The sequence below is a fragment of the Mastomys coucha genome, unplaced genomic scaffold (assembly GCF_008632895.1).
Source record: "Mastomys coucha isolate ucsf_1 unplaced genomic scaffold, UCSF_Mcou_1 pScaffold19, whole genome shotgun sequence".
NCBI classification, from domain to species: Eukaryota; Metazoa; Chordata; class Mammalia; order Rodentia; family Muridae; genus Mastomys; species Mastomys coucha.
This window is the reverse complement of record NW_022196901.1, coordinates 6,263,642-6,279,146: the sequence shown is the minus strand read 5'-3', so window position 1 is coordinate 6,279,146 and position 15,505 is coordinate 6,263,642. Positions and strand designations below refer to the sequence as shown.

General features: G+C 37.8%; 1 protein-coding gene across 1 annotated transcript in view; it reads left to right on the top strand.

Moving 5' to 3' along the window:
- Positions 1-15,505, top strand: part of Grm3 (glutamate metabotropic receptor 3) — a 254,178-nt gene that overhangs the window by 141,714 nt on the left and 96,959 nt on the right. The window lies entirely within an intron of this gene.

Genomic DNA, 15,505 nt, shown 5'->3' with positions numbered 1-15,505 from the left:
GAGAGAGAGAGAGAGAGAGAGAGAGAGAGATTTGTGAATCCAGGAGCCAAAACAGTTTAATTAATTCACTGCTACACAATTGAGTGAGTAAATTATTTTCACTAAATTCTAAAAATTAATATATGATAACCCGCCTTGCTACCTCTAAAAGACAGAAAATCCTTACATGAATTTTGGAGTAGGCTCACAGCCATTACCCTCTATACTAGATCAATCTGAATGCTCATGGATAAGAAATGAACCTTTTCCTGAAATGGAAAACTGGTGTCATGTAAAAGAAGATGAGGACACAGGATGAGAGCCCTCTTCTCCCCATTGTCTACATAGTGGCTCCAAGATGCCCTCATCTGAGAGCTTCTTGCAGACTTACACACCATTGGTTCTCAGACAGACAAGTCCAAAGCTTGCTAACTGGAACCATGTAGATAATACTGGCTCTCATCTGGCTCTGTGTGGCTTCTCCATAGGAAGGTTATATAGAGCTGGTCCTGATGGTACAAAGCTGTGATACCGCTAGAAATTTTGGAGACAGAGGCAGGAGAATTGCAAGTTTAAGGCCAAACTGAATTACAGAATAATTTCAACAATAGCCTGGACAAATCAGCAAGAGCCTGTAGGAAAATTGAAAATAAGTAGATAGGGTTCAGATATGACTGCATGGTAAAGAAGTTTTATATCATGCACCAGGCCCAAGGTACAATATATGTGAATATGAATATGGATATGAGTGTAGAAGATGGATATGAATAAGCATAAATACATATATATGTATACATGCACACACACATATGTATATATATAAAATCATCCTGCTTCTTCATCTGTCTCTTACATGACATTCAGTTTTCCACTTTAGGAAAAATGCTCACCTCTTACCCATAAGTATGCAGAATGAACTAGGGGGCTGTGATTCTAATCCAACCTCATATACATATACACATACACATGTGCACATACACATACACACACACACACACACACACACACATATATATATATATATACATATATATACATATATATTATGCCAGTCCCTGTAATACTGTGCTTATAAAAGGAAGTAAGATTCTGCTCTCAGGGAGACAAAAGACAGCACTAAATCTTCATTTATTAATTCATTAGTAGAAAAACCAAGAGGATAGGTGCATTTAGTGAGTCAAATATTGGAAATAGAATGTTTATGGCAGGAAACAACTACAGTTTCAGTGTGTCTCTCTAGAAAACGTTCGATATAGTGATTACAATCCTGAGTGCAACCTGCTAATATTTACTCAACATCTCACATCTAAGACAGAGGTGTCAGCGGTACTTCACTCACAGGGTTCATTTCTCAACCTGTTCATTTTTGTTGTTCTTCTGTTTCCTTCAACAAGTCCATTCAAGAGGAGTAGTTCCAAGAGAAATGGATACTCTTTGAAAGAATGCATCAACTTCCAATTCCTCTAAGTTTCGGATCCATGCAGCCCTTGCCTCGAATGCCACGGGCTCACCGTCTCCTCTCAGTCTTAGTTCCCGAAGCATCTTACTCAAAAGTTGTCTCAGAGTCACTGGACTCCCTTCTCACCCCTCCCATTCCAAAGCATTCTCACAAAGCTGGCTTCTGAGACCTTCTAGTGCTCTTGTTCAGCTTCCTAAAAGAAAGGGCAATGCTGTTCAAGGACCCTATCACAAGGAGGGAGGCACCAGCGATGGCAATTAAAGGCGTTTTTGTTAACATTGCTTTATTGTAGAAAATTCTTGCCACAGGTAATTACATAAGATGCACTGTATTTCCCTCTGCTTTAAGGTTAATTTGTTCCTTAATTAATTCTCCTTCTGTTCTGTATTTATTAGGAAACTACTCTAGTGAGAGACAAGAGGCTGCCACCCAGTCCACCATGCATAGTGTGTGAATTTACAGGGAAAGAATGGCCCATGGCTATGAACCACGTTTGTATTAGAGCTCTCACTGTATGATGCACAGCATGGGATAAAAGCAAGGAATCCAGCATTGTTAAGATATTATTGGCAAATGATTTGTGACTATAGATTACTAAGTAAATTAGTTGAAATAATACTCTTGCCAGGCCGTGGTGGCACACACCTTCAATCCCAGCACTTGGGAGGCAGAGGCAGGCGGATTTCTGAGTTCTAAGCCAGCTTGGTCTACAGAGTGAGTTCCAGGATAGCCAGAGCTATACAAAGACACCCTGTCTCAAAAAACCAAAAAAAAAAAAAAAAAAGACTCTTGACCTCTTGACACTTTTAGTTAAATCTAAGCAATTACTGGTTTTTTTTAAAAGATTTATTTATTTATTTTATGTATGTGAGTACACTGTTGCTCTATTCAGACACATCAGAAGAGGGCATTGGATCCCATTACAGATGTTTGTGAGTCACCATGTGGTTTCTGGGGAATTGATCTCAGGACCTCTGGAAGGGCAGTCAGTGCTCTTAACCACTGAGCCATCTCTCCAGTCTCAAAATGGTTTTTTTAATGACTCAATTTCATTTCCACATCACCATTAAGTATGTCCCTTTTTGATAAACCAGTAGAACAAGGTTTGGTATTATAATATACAAAGTGCCAACCTTAGCAATTTATCATGATGAAAGATGTAGTAGAGGTGTTTTTCCTAATCCATGGAAAAATGTAGATTGAGAGGTAGCAGTGTTTTTCCAATTAGTGACTTGGGGGATTTAAGCATAATGTTCCCCAAACACCTGGGGTTAAACTCTGAGCAAACACTGATACTCCAGGCTGTTTACCAGTAGGACTTCAAACACTAAAATTATAATGTCGCTATTTTTGACAACACCACCTGGCATATTATGGAAATCCCTCTGTTACTAGTGACAAAGTCCTAATTCTTGCCAGCTCTTTGACTTCATATCTAACATTGGGAATTGCAGCACAGAAGAAAACACAATAGCAACACTACTTCCCAAAATGATGTTCTAAATATAGATCAGATTTTTTTTTGCCAGGTGGTTGGAAGGGCAAAACATTTTGAGATATTTGCCACCAGTAGCTACAGTTGAATAGGCCAGGTGTGCATCCCAGGGACTAGGCACTGGGCCTAACATTTGGGTAGATGTCACCTGGTTCCCAGGGCATCTCCATGGAATACAAACTGGGCAACTAAACACTCTCAAAGTAGGAAACAGGCAATTGAGTGCATGATACACAGTTTGTGGAATTTATTCTATAAAAGGCAGGGTTGATTGACATTTTAAATGGACATGTGAATTAACCGTATGTTGTCTTTGTTTACCACATAGTTTTAAGATATTTCATTTATACCAAATTTGAAACAATATAATGATAAAGGTAGGTTATTGCTACACAGTGAGTTTTAACTGCAAGCTGGACTATTTAGCACTCCTTAGCAATTCACTCTACTGTAAAGAATGTCTTGTGTAGTCTTTTCTGAGTCACTCTTGGGAAGTTAAAATTCTTCAGCCTTCCCTCAGTTTTTTTTTTTTAATCTTTATTTACATGTAAATTTCTCCATTCCCAGTTTCCCCTCCAAAAAACAAAGAAACAAACAAAAACAACAAAAATAAACCCCTGTTGCCTCCCCATTCCCCATGCCCACCCCGCCCTCTCCCACTTTCTGGCCCTCAGTTTTGAATAACAGTCATAACTATGACCTGCTTCCTTTCAAGATGGTGGTCAACCAATGGCACAAACTAAAGAATGTTTGGAGTAATTATTATCAACCAATTGAAATGAGTTTTAGGGAAGATATTTTTAACACCTTGATCTTGAGAATAAATAAATAAATAAATAAACACATTTACTGGAATTGTAGGCCTCCAGGCCTTCAAGAACTCAGTGCACATCAGAACAAATATTCTGTCCAAGTGAGGACCTTCCTCTAGTGACTTTCAAAGTTGGATGCCATCCACTGCGATGTTTTTAAAACTGTTTTTCATATCATTGCTATACTTAACATTTTCATTTGTGTATCCTCAATAACATAGATCAAAATATTCGTAGCTGCCTATAAATCATTTGGCTGTGTGATGGCAAGCTCCGTGTCCTTACCATCTCCTGTTCCTATGAGGCACTGCTGTTCTGGTGACTATCTGACAGGAATAACACAATATGCACCATTATCATTATTTGACTTCTCTCTCCTACCTAGAAGCCCATCTCTCGCCTCTCTTCCTGGAAAATTCCCACTTACTTTTCAAGTTCAGTCTTACATATTATGACCTGCCATATCTCACTGCATGAGATCAGTTGTTCTTTGGGCTGCACCTTGTGTTTGTATCTCAGAATGGGATCTGTGCCTATTTTTCTTTATTGCCTGGGAGAGAATAACTTCCTTAAGGGCAGTGAAGACTGACATTTATTTATTTTAGGAAAATCTACATTTTAGAAAAATATCTTGAATACATATCATCTTTACCACTTTTAAAATATTTTACCTTAGGCTGATCAATAAACTAGTACTTCCCACATATTGCTCTTTAATCCTTACAAAACTTCATAAATCTAGGAATTAATACTATTCCCTTCTGACAATGATGAAACTAGTACCTAAAGAAATAGATGATGCTGCCTAAGTTCACATAGCCAGTGAGAGAAGCAGCTGAGATGGAAATGTTGGTCCAGTCCTGGGTAATGAATCACTACTCAGTTTGCATCCTGTGTGCTAAAAACTTTGCTCAAGTAATATACCCCAAAATCCTAAATAACACTGTTCTACTCACTACAAATAACACCATGTATATCCCTCTTTCCTCAATTAGTGCAGGACCTCAAAAGTAAGCTGTCATCACTTACAAAAGCATTAGGCTGTAACCCTTAACTCCCCCAAATTTTTGCATTTGATTAATAACCAGAAACAGTAATGACTTTTTATAAATGATGGCATCTTTGCAATACCATTGTATATGAGTAACTTCAGAAAAATGTAGCCTAAGTTAACTTGTAACTGTTAAAGCTTCAAAAGACAACCCATAAGGCGCTAAAGAACACTTTGACATGTACTTTGGTGTTGAGTACCCTGAGAGTGGTTTGTAAGTATAGCTGTTCAACATAAACACTAGATAGGATACCACAGGCCCCTTATTACTGTATGAAACTGAAACCAGTTCAGCTTCATGAATTTTCTTGAAAATTAACTCATGGAAAAAAGGGGGATCAAAGACATATTCAATGATTCTCTGAGTAAAATGACTTCTTTTTTTTTTTTAATTATGTAACTACAGGTTAAGTCTGAGTAGAAAGTAATTCCTGAGATAGGTCTATGAAGATAAGGGAACAAGACATACACTACCATGTGGAGTGGTATTGTAGACAGCAGAACTCCTGGCCTATTTTCTATTATCTGTCCTCTGAAATAATAGGATTCAAAGGCTCCTTCTTAATCTGCACATCTTTTCAGTCTGATCGATCAGCCTTGAGAAAGGAAACCAGATAAGCTTCATGACTAATCAATTCTCTGCTTCTAAAGGAGGAAACCAAAAGCAGATGATGATCCAGACTGCAGACCACAGGTGCTTAGTGGGATGGATTCAGGGGAAACGAAAATAGAAATAAGAACAGTTGGGGACATCCTGAAGGGTCTTTTTCTTGAGATTTCCATGCATCATCATTGGGACTATGTCAAGACAGAAAATGGCAAGAAGTATCTTTGACTCACATATTTTCAAAGCCCCTGGAATGTAAGCATGGGTTACTTTTCAGATTGTACTGAGCCGACTGCCATTTACTCTATTATCATATTATATAATTTCCTGAATTCAAATTAACTCTTGCCATTTTATAGTGTTTTACTCCCTTGGTGTGTGTGTGGGGGGGGGGTGATGTTTCCAGATGTGCTGCTGCTAATGTGCCCAAAAGAAAAAAAATGACTAATTCCTTTTTGCAATAACAGTATGATTGGCATCCTTTATGGACAGATAACTCATGTGATGTGAACAGCTTGAATTCCTCAGGCAGTTTCTCAACTACAAGCCACCTCCAGTTCTAGTTTAAAATACAAGCCAATCTGGTATTTTGTACAGCTAATAGTTTAATTTGATCTGTCTGAAGAGGAAGAGCACTGGGGTGTCTTAGCCTCACAATTTCTGGAACTTCTTCACCTGGTAACTGGGCTGTGAGCTAGCAGATGGTTCAAAGTTCAACCCTCAGTGGCTTATATATAAGCATTTAATTAAAAGGACTAAATAAAAATTCAGCTCTGCATGCACTACAGAACAATTAAAGGTCTAGGCTTATTGTTAGAAAACAGAGAAAACAGCCCCAAAGAAATGTAGACTGCGAACGGCACAGAACAAAAGGCAAAGTTACTGAGATTATTATGTTAGGCCTCCCGATCCCAGAGACAGCAGCAATGCTTCCTTTTACAAATGTATATAGCTCAGGCCTACAAATAGCATCTTTCTTGGAAATGTCTGGTGCCTGCTTCCATCTGGAATTTTGTAACTAAGCATAGGTCTATGTAAAAGCCAGTAGCCATTGTTCCCTTTAATATATGAGAACAGATTCAGAAGCCAATGTTATAAAAATTCTGAAAATAACTCTCATGGAGGAAAACCACATTAGTGGGTACTTATTTATACCAGACTCTAAAAGTGCATGGCCTTTTCTGTTTTGTTTTAGTCTTTGTTTTTTTTTTCAAAATGACATTGTGTCATGCAGAAAGTCTAAAGCTCATGTGTGAAACGGACATATCAGGGAGAACCTGAGCGAAAGACTTGACACGGGGGCCACAGGTAACCCTGACAAGATTGAATTGACATTCTCTTTTTTCACAACATAAAAAGAATGGTAGACATTCTGAGTTTTTCCTAAAGTTCATATTTTTTTGTTCTTCATGATCAAAGAGTCACCAAAATCAAGGCTGCCACCTAGAAAAATCTGAGGGTGAAAACTGTCAAGAAATACAATTCCCAAATAAATTAACAAAAGCTTGTAAATTTTTTTTACATTCTTGAATTAAAAATAAATGTTAATATATTTGTGACTTGCTAGGCTACAGGTAAAACCTAATTCCTGGATAAATTTAAGGCACCAAAAAAACATACACCCCAAAGTAACTTTGAATATAAAATTAGTATGAACTAGCTGCATGGGACAGAAAATAGATGGACTTGTCACCACCAAGCCTGACAATCTGAGTTTGATCCTCAGAATCAAACACCATGAAAGGGGAGAGAAAACTTCTGTAAACTGTCCTCTGACCTCATGCTCATATCATAGCATGTGCATTCATGCCAATGTACATGTATGAGCACATGTGTGCATGCACACACAGGGACAATAAATAAATACATGGAAACAGTAATACTGCATTTTTTATGTAAACAAGTGTTTGGATTATACAGTAGTACCTTTTCACAATTAGAATTGGTTATAGGTAAAGCCAAGTTTTATATATTCCCAAAGCAAGAATAATGAAGGAGTAACTGATGTGACTGGTTAGGTATCCATATACAATACATTTGTCACAAGAGAAACCCTACCTTGTCTGAAGACTTTGAGAACAATTCACTTTGTGATGCTTGCCTTAGTTTTATGTTTATTTGAGGTCAACTTATATATATATATATATATATATATATATATATATATATATATATGGTTTGATTAATCAAACATCATAAGGTCCTTAATTTGTTTTATAGTCTTTATGGAACTTGCGGAATGCAAACACAACTGGAACAGAATTGGTTTTCTTTTGCCTGCTCATGCAAACATAATTTGGATAAACTGATTTTAATGGCATGAAAATCTTGACTGAGGATCCCTAAATCTCTGAATGAATTGACTGTGTATCATTTCATTTTGATGAAAAACTGAACACAAGTAGTAAACAAACTCACATTGCACAACTAATTGATTATTGGAGGTGCTTGGTGGTAGTTTTACATTGTTCAGTGGGTCTAGTGTTTGTCTCTTCCACAGACACATATCTCTGTCTTAGAAAATGTGATATGATAGAGAACTAAATTATCCATTAACTCATTAATGCACTGGGTTGACAAACACATCGAAGCATCCCAAGCTCAAAGGGGCAATGAGGAAAGATGAACAGAGATTAAGGGTACACATTTGCTGCTCCAAAGGTTTAGTAAAAACAGAAATTACCATATGTTTCTGTTGTGCTATTTGCAGGTTGAAGATGTCATCCTCTAGGCAAAAACTTCCCAGTAGATTATAGGAAAAATCTTTCTTATCATTGTAGATGGTCAGTCCACAAACAGTTGTTTATGAGGCTATTACAAAGTGTAGCCAGATAACTACAAAAGAATACTTTTGCTTACAAAGAATGATTGCTCATGCTTCTCAAATAAAGGAGTTTAGAGACTCAGAAATAAAAATGGACAAACACAATATCTTACCTCATTGCAACACTGAATTGAGAACTATTGGCAATGAACTTGGCATGCAGAACGAACTGAGTCAATCTGGAATTACAGAGTATAATGAGAGGTCTCAGATTCACAAGATCAAATCCAGCATCCAATACCTATTAACATATTGTACCTCAATTCTTCAACATATATAATGGTATAATGGCCTTTTCTACCCTACAAAATTATCGTGAATATTGAGACAATATACCATCATAGCAAAGGCCAGCATGGTACATGAGTCCTAAAGGTGCAGTAGTGGCAGACATTATCTTGGCAGTAACCAACAGCTATGTAATTGAACTTAAGGCTCACTCAATAAAACCTAGTCATTTACTCAGGGCAAATGAAATCATGGATCTTGGAGGAGAAGCTCCAGCTGCTGCTGCATGAAACCAGCATAATCCCTAAATATATCCCAAACTATAGTCCTTATACACTGAGGTGAGTGTATTCCTCAGCCCTCATCAAGGTACTCTCTGCAGCAGACCATTGCAGAGAACAGCAACAAGTCCAACACAGAGTCATTTTGTCCCAATGTATACATCAACATAACACTGGCAAATCTAAAACTTAGAGCACTTTGTAAAAGAAGGGACAGAAAGATTATAAGAACCAGAGGATCAGCTTTCTGTGAAATCATGTCTCCCAGTAAGGTCAGAAGCTATATCATATACTCTCATTCACCAACAGGACTGCCCAGATGTGAGCTGAAGAAAGACAATAATAAACATGCCAAAGTTCATGGGGAAAAATCTACAAGGCCTCAGCCCTACACAAATAACTATAGACAACTGAGGAATGCTGGAGTGGGACAATTAGGTTTCTCTGGAGAAGAGCCTACCAATTAAATTAGTTAAACGTACCTACAAGCAACACTAACCAGACTGAGCAGGTTACATCTAGGAATACATACACATAAACGTATGCATATACACACATACACATATACATACACACACATACATATGCAATAACAACTGATGAAAAAGGAGGCCATGAATTTGAAAGAGAACAAGAAGGATCATGTGTAAGAACTTGAAAAGAGGAAGGGGAAAGAGAAATGCTGTAGTTGCATTAGAATCTCAAAGGAGGGGAGGAGGAAGAGGAGGAAGAGAAGGTGGAGAAGAAGAAGAGGAAGAGGAAGAGGGAGGAGGAGGAGAAGAAGAAGAAGAAGAACAAGAACAAGAAGAAGAAGAAGAAGAAGAAGAAGAAGAAGAAGAAGAAGAAGAAGAAGAAGAAGAAGAAGAAGAAGAAGAAGAAGAAGAAGAAGAAGAAGAAGTGGTAATACATCTCCAATGGGACAGGAGGTAGGACAAAATATCAGGACTGTGAAATGTATTACTGATCCTAAGACATTTCTAAAACTGAATTTTTGGAAACAGGAACTGGCTAGGTTGACTCATCTCTGTCCACTTTTGAAGAACTCTGAACTGAATTTCAAGTAAAGGAAGCACTCACTACTCAGTCTTTGACACTTGAGCCCATGTGAACAGCAACCTTTGACTTTGATTTTGTAGTTTTTCTTTTTCCAGCTTCCATAAAGAAGCTTGACTTGTGTCATTTAAACTTAAACCCAGAAACTTACATCTCAGCTGGTGTAATGTCACCTTGCTTGCAGAAAGGGAGCCTTACCCTCCTCAGAAGGCAGACTCCATTTTAGCTTTTCTTTCTGTGGCACTGTACATTTTGGAAAGTCACTTCCCCTTGTGAATGTCCTCACCTAAGTTTAGTTTAGACTTCCTCGCCTAAGAAGTTTAGATCATCTTTATTAGGCCTTTAAGCACTAGAAGTCCAATGATCCTGCAGCTTGTTTTTATTTTTCAAAAGTATTAATGAAAGCTTTATTCTTACGTGGCTCCTATATCTACAGTTTCTTCCAAGCTGCTCCTTACTAGGTGTGGTGATACACTCTAGCCATCCAGTCCTCTTTAGGCTGTGTGGGGACACACTCTAGCCATCCAGTCCTCTTTAGGCTGTGTGAGGACGCACTCTAGCCATCCAGTCCTCTTTAGGCTGTGTGGGGACGCACTCTAGCCCTCCAGTCCTCCTTATACTGAAGCTGAAGGATCATTAACTCAAAGATAGCCTGGTGACATAGCAAGTTGGAGGTCAGTTTGATACACACAGAGACATCCTGTACCTCCCCAGACCTGCAAAATGTGCTTTGAATATATTTTAAATTCTTGCTGTGCATGTATTTAGTTTTTTATCCAACTCTGTTCCCTTTTCACAGGACCCCTGGTAAAATCATTAATGTTTGCTTGGAGTCATGATTCTCCATGGTTCTCTAGACAACAATTCTTCAATAGTTCAGCTGATGCTGAAAGTGAAATGTGCTCTTCCTGAGCTCATCCTAACTCCTACTAACTGCTTCATTCATGCCTAAGTGTTTGTGCCATATATGTTAGAAAACCAGGAACTAGAAAATTACCAAAACCATGACTGTTAACTTATATCCACTCTTCTTTTATGTTTCCTGAACTTACCCCTTTCCTTTTTCTTTCACACTTTAATCTTCCCACTATTCATTTGTTAAAATGACTCTGTAGTTTAATCTTCATTTTCCAGAATTCATTGATAGCAGTAAACTTAATATGCTTTTATGAGCTTTTCTTTCTTTCTGGAAGGTTTGGTGTTAGATAATTTTTTCATATTATTTTCATTTGTATCACCATTTCCATGTCAGAATACATCCTTACTGAGAAGAAGGAAAGGGGAAAAATATTGTCATATTGTCATCTTTTTTAAAGACAGGATCTGTCTATGAAGCCCATGTAGGCTTCAAGTTCCCCATTCCCTGGGTGAGCATTAGCTCACCCAGGCTCTAACATTACAGGCATCCATCACCATGGCCAACTATTATTTTCTATGTTTATGGAGTCAACTTCTCCAGCCATTAGATCTGTTTCTACTAACCATATCTTGTGAAATACAAGTCACAGCAAAATAAAAACAATAACGGAATACACTTCCATTCATATTCCATTCTGTACTGTCTGCAATGCTCATGAGTTCATAGGCAGCTTCACACTGAGCACAGAGATGCTTCCAATACATGAAATTCCCTCATCCCTCAACCCACAGTTCCTCCAGTGCATTCCATTAACCAGTGTGGTTTGGGGGGTTATCTCCTCTCTCTTATTGAGACTATATTATATGAATTATCTCTAAGTGCTTCATCTGCTCTTAAACTGTACTACTTAAATAATCTCTACTTATCCAAAGTACGTATCTTTTTTAAAAATGCTTCTGACTAAAACATATAGCTAGGCCTTAGTTTTCTTTCCTCCTCTCTACTAATAATAACATAACTGGGGTAACTTTCTTCCTAATTTTATACCACTTTCCCATCCTTAGATGATTCTTCCTTTATCATTCAAAATGATGTCCAGTATAGGAGGTTTTCTTACTTTATGCTTTCTCTAAAAAAACATATGGCCAGTTAGCAAGGCAGGAGTGTTTTTAAATGCCCAATTTTAAACAAATAAGACAGAGAAGTTAGCAGAAAACTACCTGGGTATCTGCCAACCACAAATTTAAATTTTACATTTACAAAAAGCTCAAAGGTTTAGGAAGATAGCTCAGTGCTTACTGCAAAAGCACAAAGACCTGAAGTTGGATCCTCAGACACCACCTAAAGCTACCTAAAGTCGCACATGTCTGAGATCCTGGCTCTCTTATGCCAGGATATGAGGTATAAACAGGAGAACCTCCAGAAGGCTGGTATACACAGAAAGGCAGAGGGTGAGCAGTGTTGCCTGAGGTTTTCCTGTCCCTCCACTTATATTCTCGGCCAGGCATGTATATGCATTCACACATGAACATGGACATGCAAAGAAAACCCCTACTGACGTCAGCTAGATAGTGTCCAATATACACCAAACACTCAACATGTTCCTCTCTTGAGTTCTCCGTGCTGAGTCTCTCCACATTCCAAGCCGCCAACTGGTGACCACACGAGAGGTAAAGAGCAGGGCAGGAGAAAGCAGCCATGTCATTGGAAATCAAATGCCTAGTTTTGCATTTTGATTTTCTTCCACACTCATAATTGTAAAACTATGAAAAAGTTTCATGAGTTCATAGAATTCAGTTTTACATGTTGAAATGAAGATATTTACCTCAAAAGGCCCTTGTAAATAACAAATAAGAAAATATATGTGTAGATGTAGATGCACGGACACAATCATTACAAATAGTAACTGATGTTATAAGAAAATGGATCCATAAAAATGCACAAGCCAAAGTATGAATGGTGTTCTCTAGAAATCACACTAGGCTGAAGAAGTGAGGAGAAAGAGAAGAGATTAAAAATCTGCCCTCTGTGGTACCTACTTATTAATTTAGAATCATCACTTTATAACTAAGGAAACTAAGTTTAGAAGAACAATTCTCTATAATAAGAGTATTTCAGTACTTTACCCTAGCATGAATTTGTTGTAAATGTGCTTATAATGTAACTCAAAATGGTATTGCTTTCTATGATTGCTCCATGCTGTTCTATATAGACAATGCAGTTGACATTGTACTTATGAGAGTTCCAACCTTGTATCTTAACTCAGTAACTATGTTTCCTTTTCCTAGAGTTAACTGCAGCTCCCTTATTTAAATACACCTGTACAGTGGCATTGTAAAAATAATGACAATGTAAAAATAATCAGTATTTTATTCCAGTTCACCACCTTTCCATACAGGCACAGTTCCATGTACCTCTTCCCAGAACAGAGAATGTTCATGCAGCTATCATGTTGGTGCTAACGCATTCTTTTGTGCAGCTTTTCTTGTTTGTAAGTTGTGCTCAGACATTCTGAAGCAGGAGACGGAAAGCCACAGTCTAGCAGTCAAATGACAAAATAGAACTTTTTCTTAAGCACTTCCTTGCTCCTCTGGGAAGAAATTTCAATAGCTTAGGAGCTGTGGTTCTTCTCGTCCAGGAAATCAGGCTTCTGAGTATTCTTTAACATCTCCCCACACAGTATAGATTCTGGTGACTCCAACTTAAGGATGAGGAAAGTATTCCATCAATAAGAAATGGCCTTTCTGATACTACCCAGAAACTTCACAATCAGGTCTCTATACAGAAAAAGATTGCATCACCACAGCTGCCATAGTCCCACATAAGTCCAGTGGAAGTCGGGTCTTAGGAGTAATGGCAGTATTGGTTCAGGGCTACCTACCCATTCCTTACCCTAAACAGTAAACAAAAGTATTCCTGTGTTGCAAAATTTTCTCTGTCCAATCACATTAGGGCAGTGACAGGCCTGTGATTGGACAGGAGTAGGGAAGCAGAGCGAGAAGTTTAGGAGTGAGAAAGGTGAGAGAGAGAAGAAAAAAAGGAATCATGGAGGCAGGGGAAGATGACAATCCAGACCCGGCATGGTTTTAAACACCCACGGGTACCTGAGATTTTATAAGGTTAGAATAATTAGGTTAAAACATTGTCTTTATTATTTGGCTCTGAAATTACTGTATTGGTATCTTGTAATTGTGATCTTACTGATATATAAACCTGATTAGATAATTAAGCCTTAAGAGTCATGTTTTGCCTGTTAACTGGGCTGTAGATGATTGATTGTGGGTGTGTAGAGCATTGCATGTAAGCAACATGATCTTGTTAGCTGGAAGAAAATAGCAGGTACCCTCCGGGCCATAGTGATGAGGCTGGATGGTACCAGCGGGGCATGAGAGCTTGCAGGGTGATTTTCTTTTTAATATTTCCCGCAACATTCCTGTGTTCTGATCAGCCACTGTGGGCAAGCCATTCTGCACAGAAGTTTCCAGTCCTTAGCAGAGAAGAACTAATTATTCATCCAATAGTTAGTTCTCTTGAGGTTCTAATTTTTCACTATTTGGTGTGCCACGTGTCAGATTTTTCCAGCTGTCCTATAGAAGTTAAGTGAGAATCACTGGAACTGGAAACTATATTTGATAGCCCTGACTTTATCAGAGTTATTTTTGATAGCAGCCCAGATCTCCAATAACATGCTGTGTAGCTGTGTATGAGCTTGGTTGTTGGTTCCTTTGCTACGTGAAATGAGGATTAATCAGGACTCAGATATCCATTGTTTCATGTTGCTTGTGTTGTGCTCAGAATGGCCTATTTCAAGCTGATCTCCCTGTATGTCGTATGTAAACACAAAATTTCAATTGCCAGAAGAAAAAAGTTTCAAAGTACCTAACTTTACTCCAACATATAGTTGTCTGAGTCAACTTGTTTTATTAAAGTTGACACAGGATGATGTAATTTAAAGTCAGTAAAGACAGAGCTTTTCAAAGCTTGAAGAATAAAAACAAACTTTATTTATGTGTTTATTTATTTATTTATTCTCAAGACAAGGTCTCTCTGCATGTGATGCTGGCTGTCCTGGAACTCATTCTGTAGACCAGTCCAGCCTCAAACTGAGACATATGCCTTCCTCTGCCTCCTGAGTGCTGAGATTAAAGGCGTGCACCACCATCACCTGGCTAAAAGCAAATTTCTTACTAGATATGAATGTAACCTATTTTGATATGTGTAATAATATATATTTTCAAAATATTTCAAGTAGTACCTCTTGATAAACTAGGACCACTTCCTCTTTTGTCCTATAATAAATAAAAATAGTGGAATGTTGGTAATTAACTTATAAAAAATTCAAATTTTTTACTCAGCATAGGCTTGAAACATGTCAAAGTACTCAGTCATTCTTAACAATGTCACCAATACATCTTCATTTGAATTTTAGTCAAAAAGTACCACAAAAAGAGTATATCTGCTTGCTTTCCTTTTATACATTTTAAGAAAAAACAAGGCAAAGAAAAAGTTACTGTAGTTTCAGAAGTTTATCAAATTATATACCTAAAATTTTGAGTGATCTGAATAGAATTTAAGTAGAATTTATTTTTTTCTTTTGCATAGCCTAGATAATAAATGTCTAATTTGGATTGTCCATGTGGCACTCAGTTCCCAAATTAAACTCTTTCAGGGACTGCCATTTTTAGCCAAAGAGAGGGAAGTGAGAATTAAACACCCGGGCTCTTTCTATACAGCCACAGCCAAGTTGTCTGAAAACCGAATTTGGCCACTTCACTGTAGTTCATTGTCTGCTGAGCTATAGCAGGACCCCAGAAACTTAAAAAGACCACGTTCAGAGCCTCTAACAGATTTCAATAC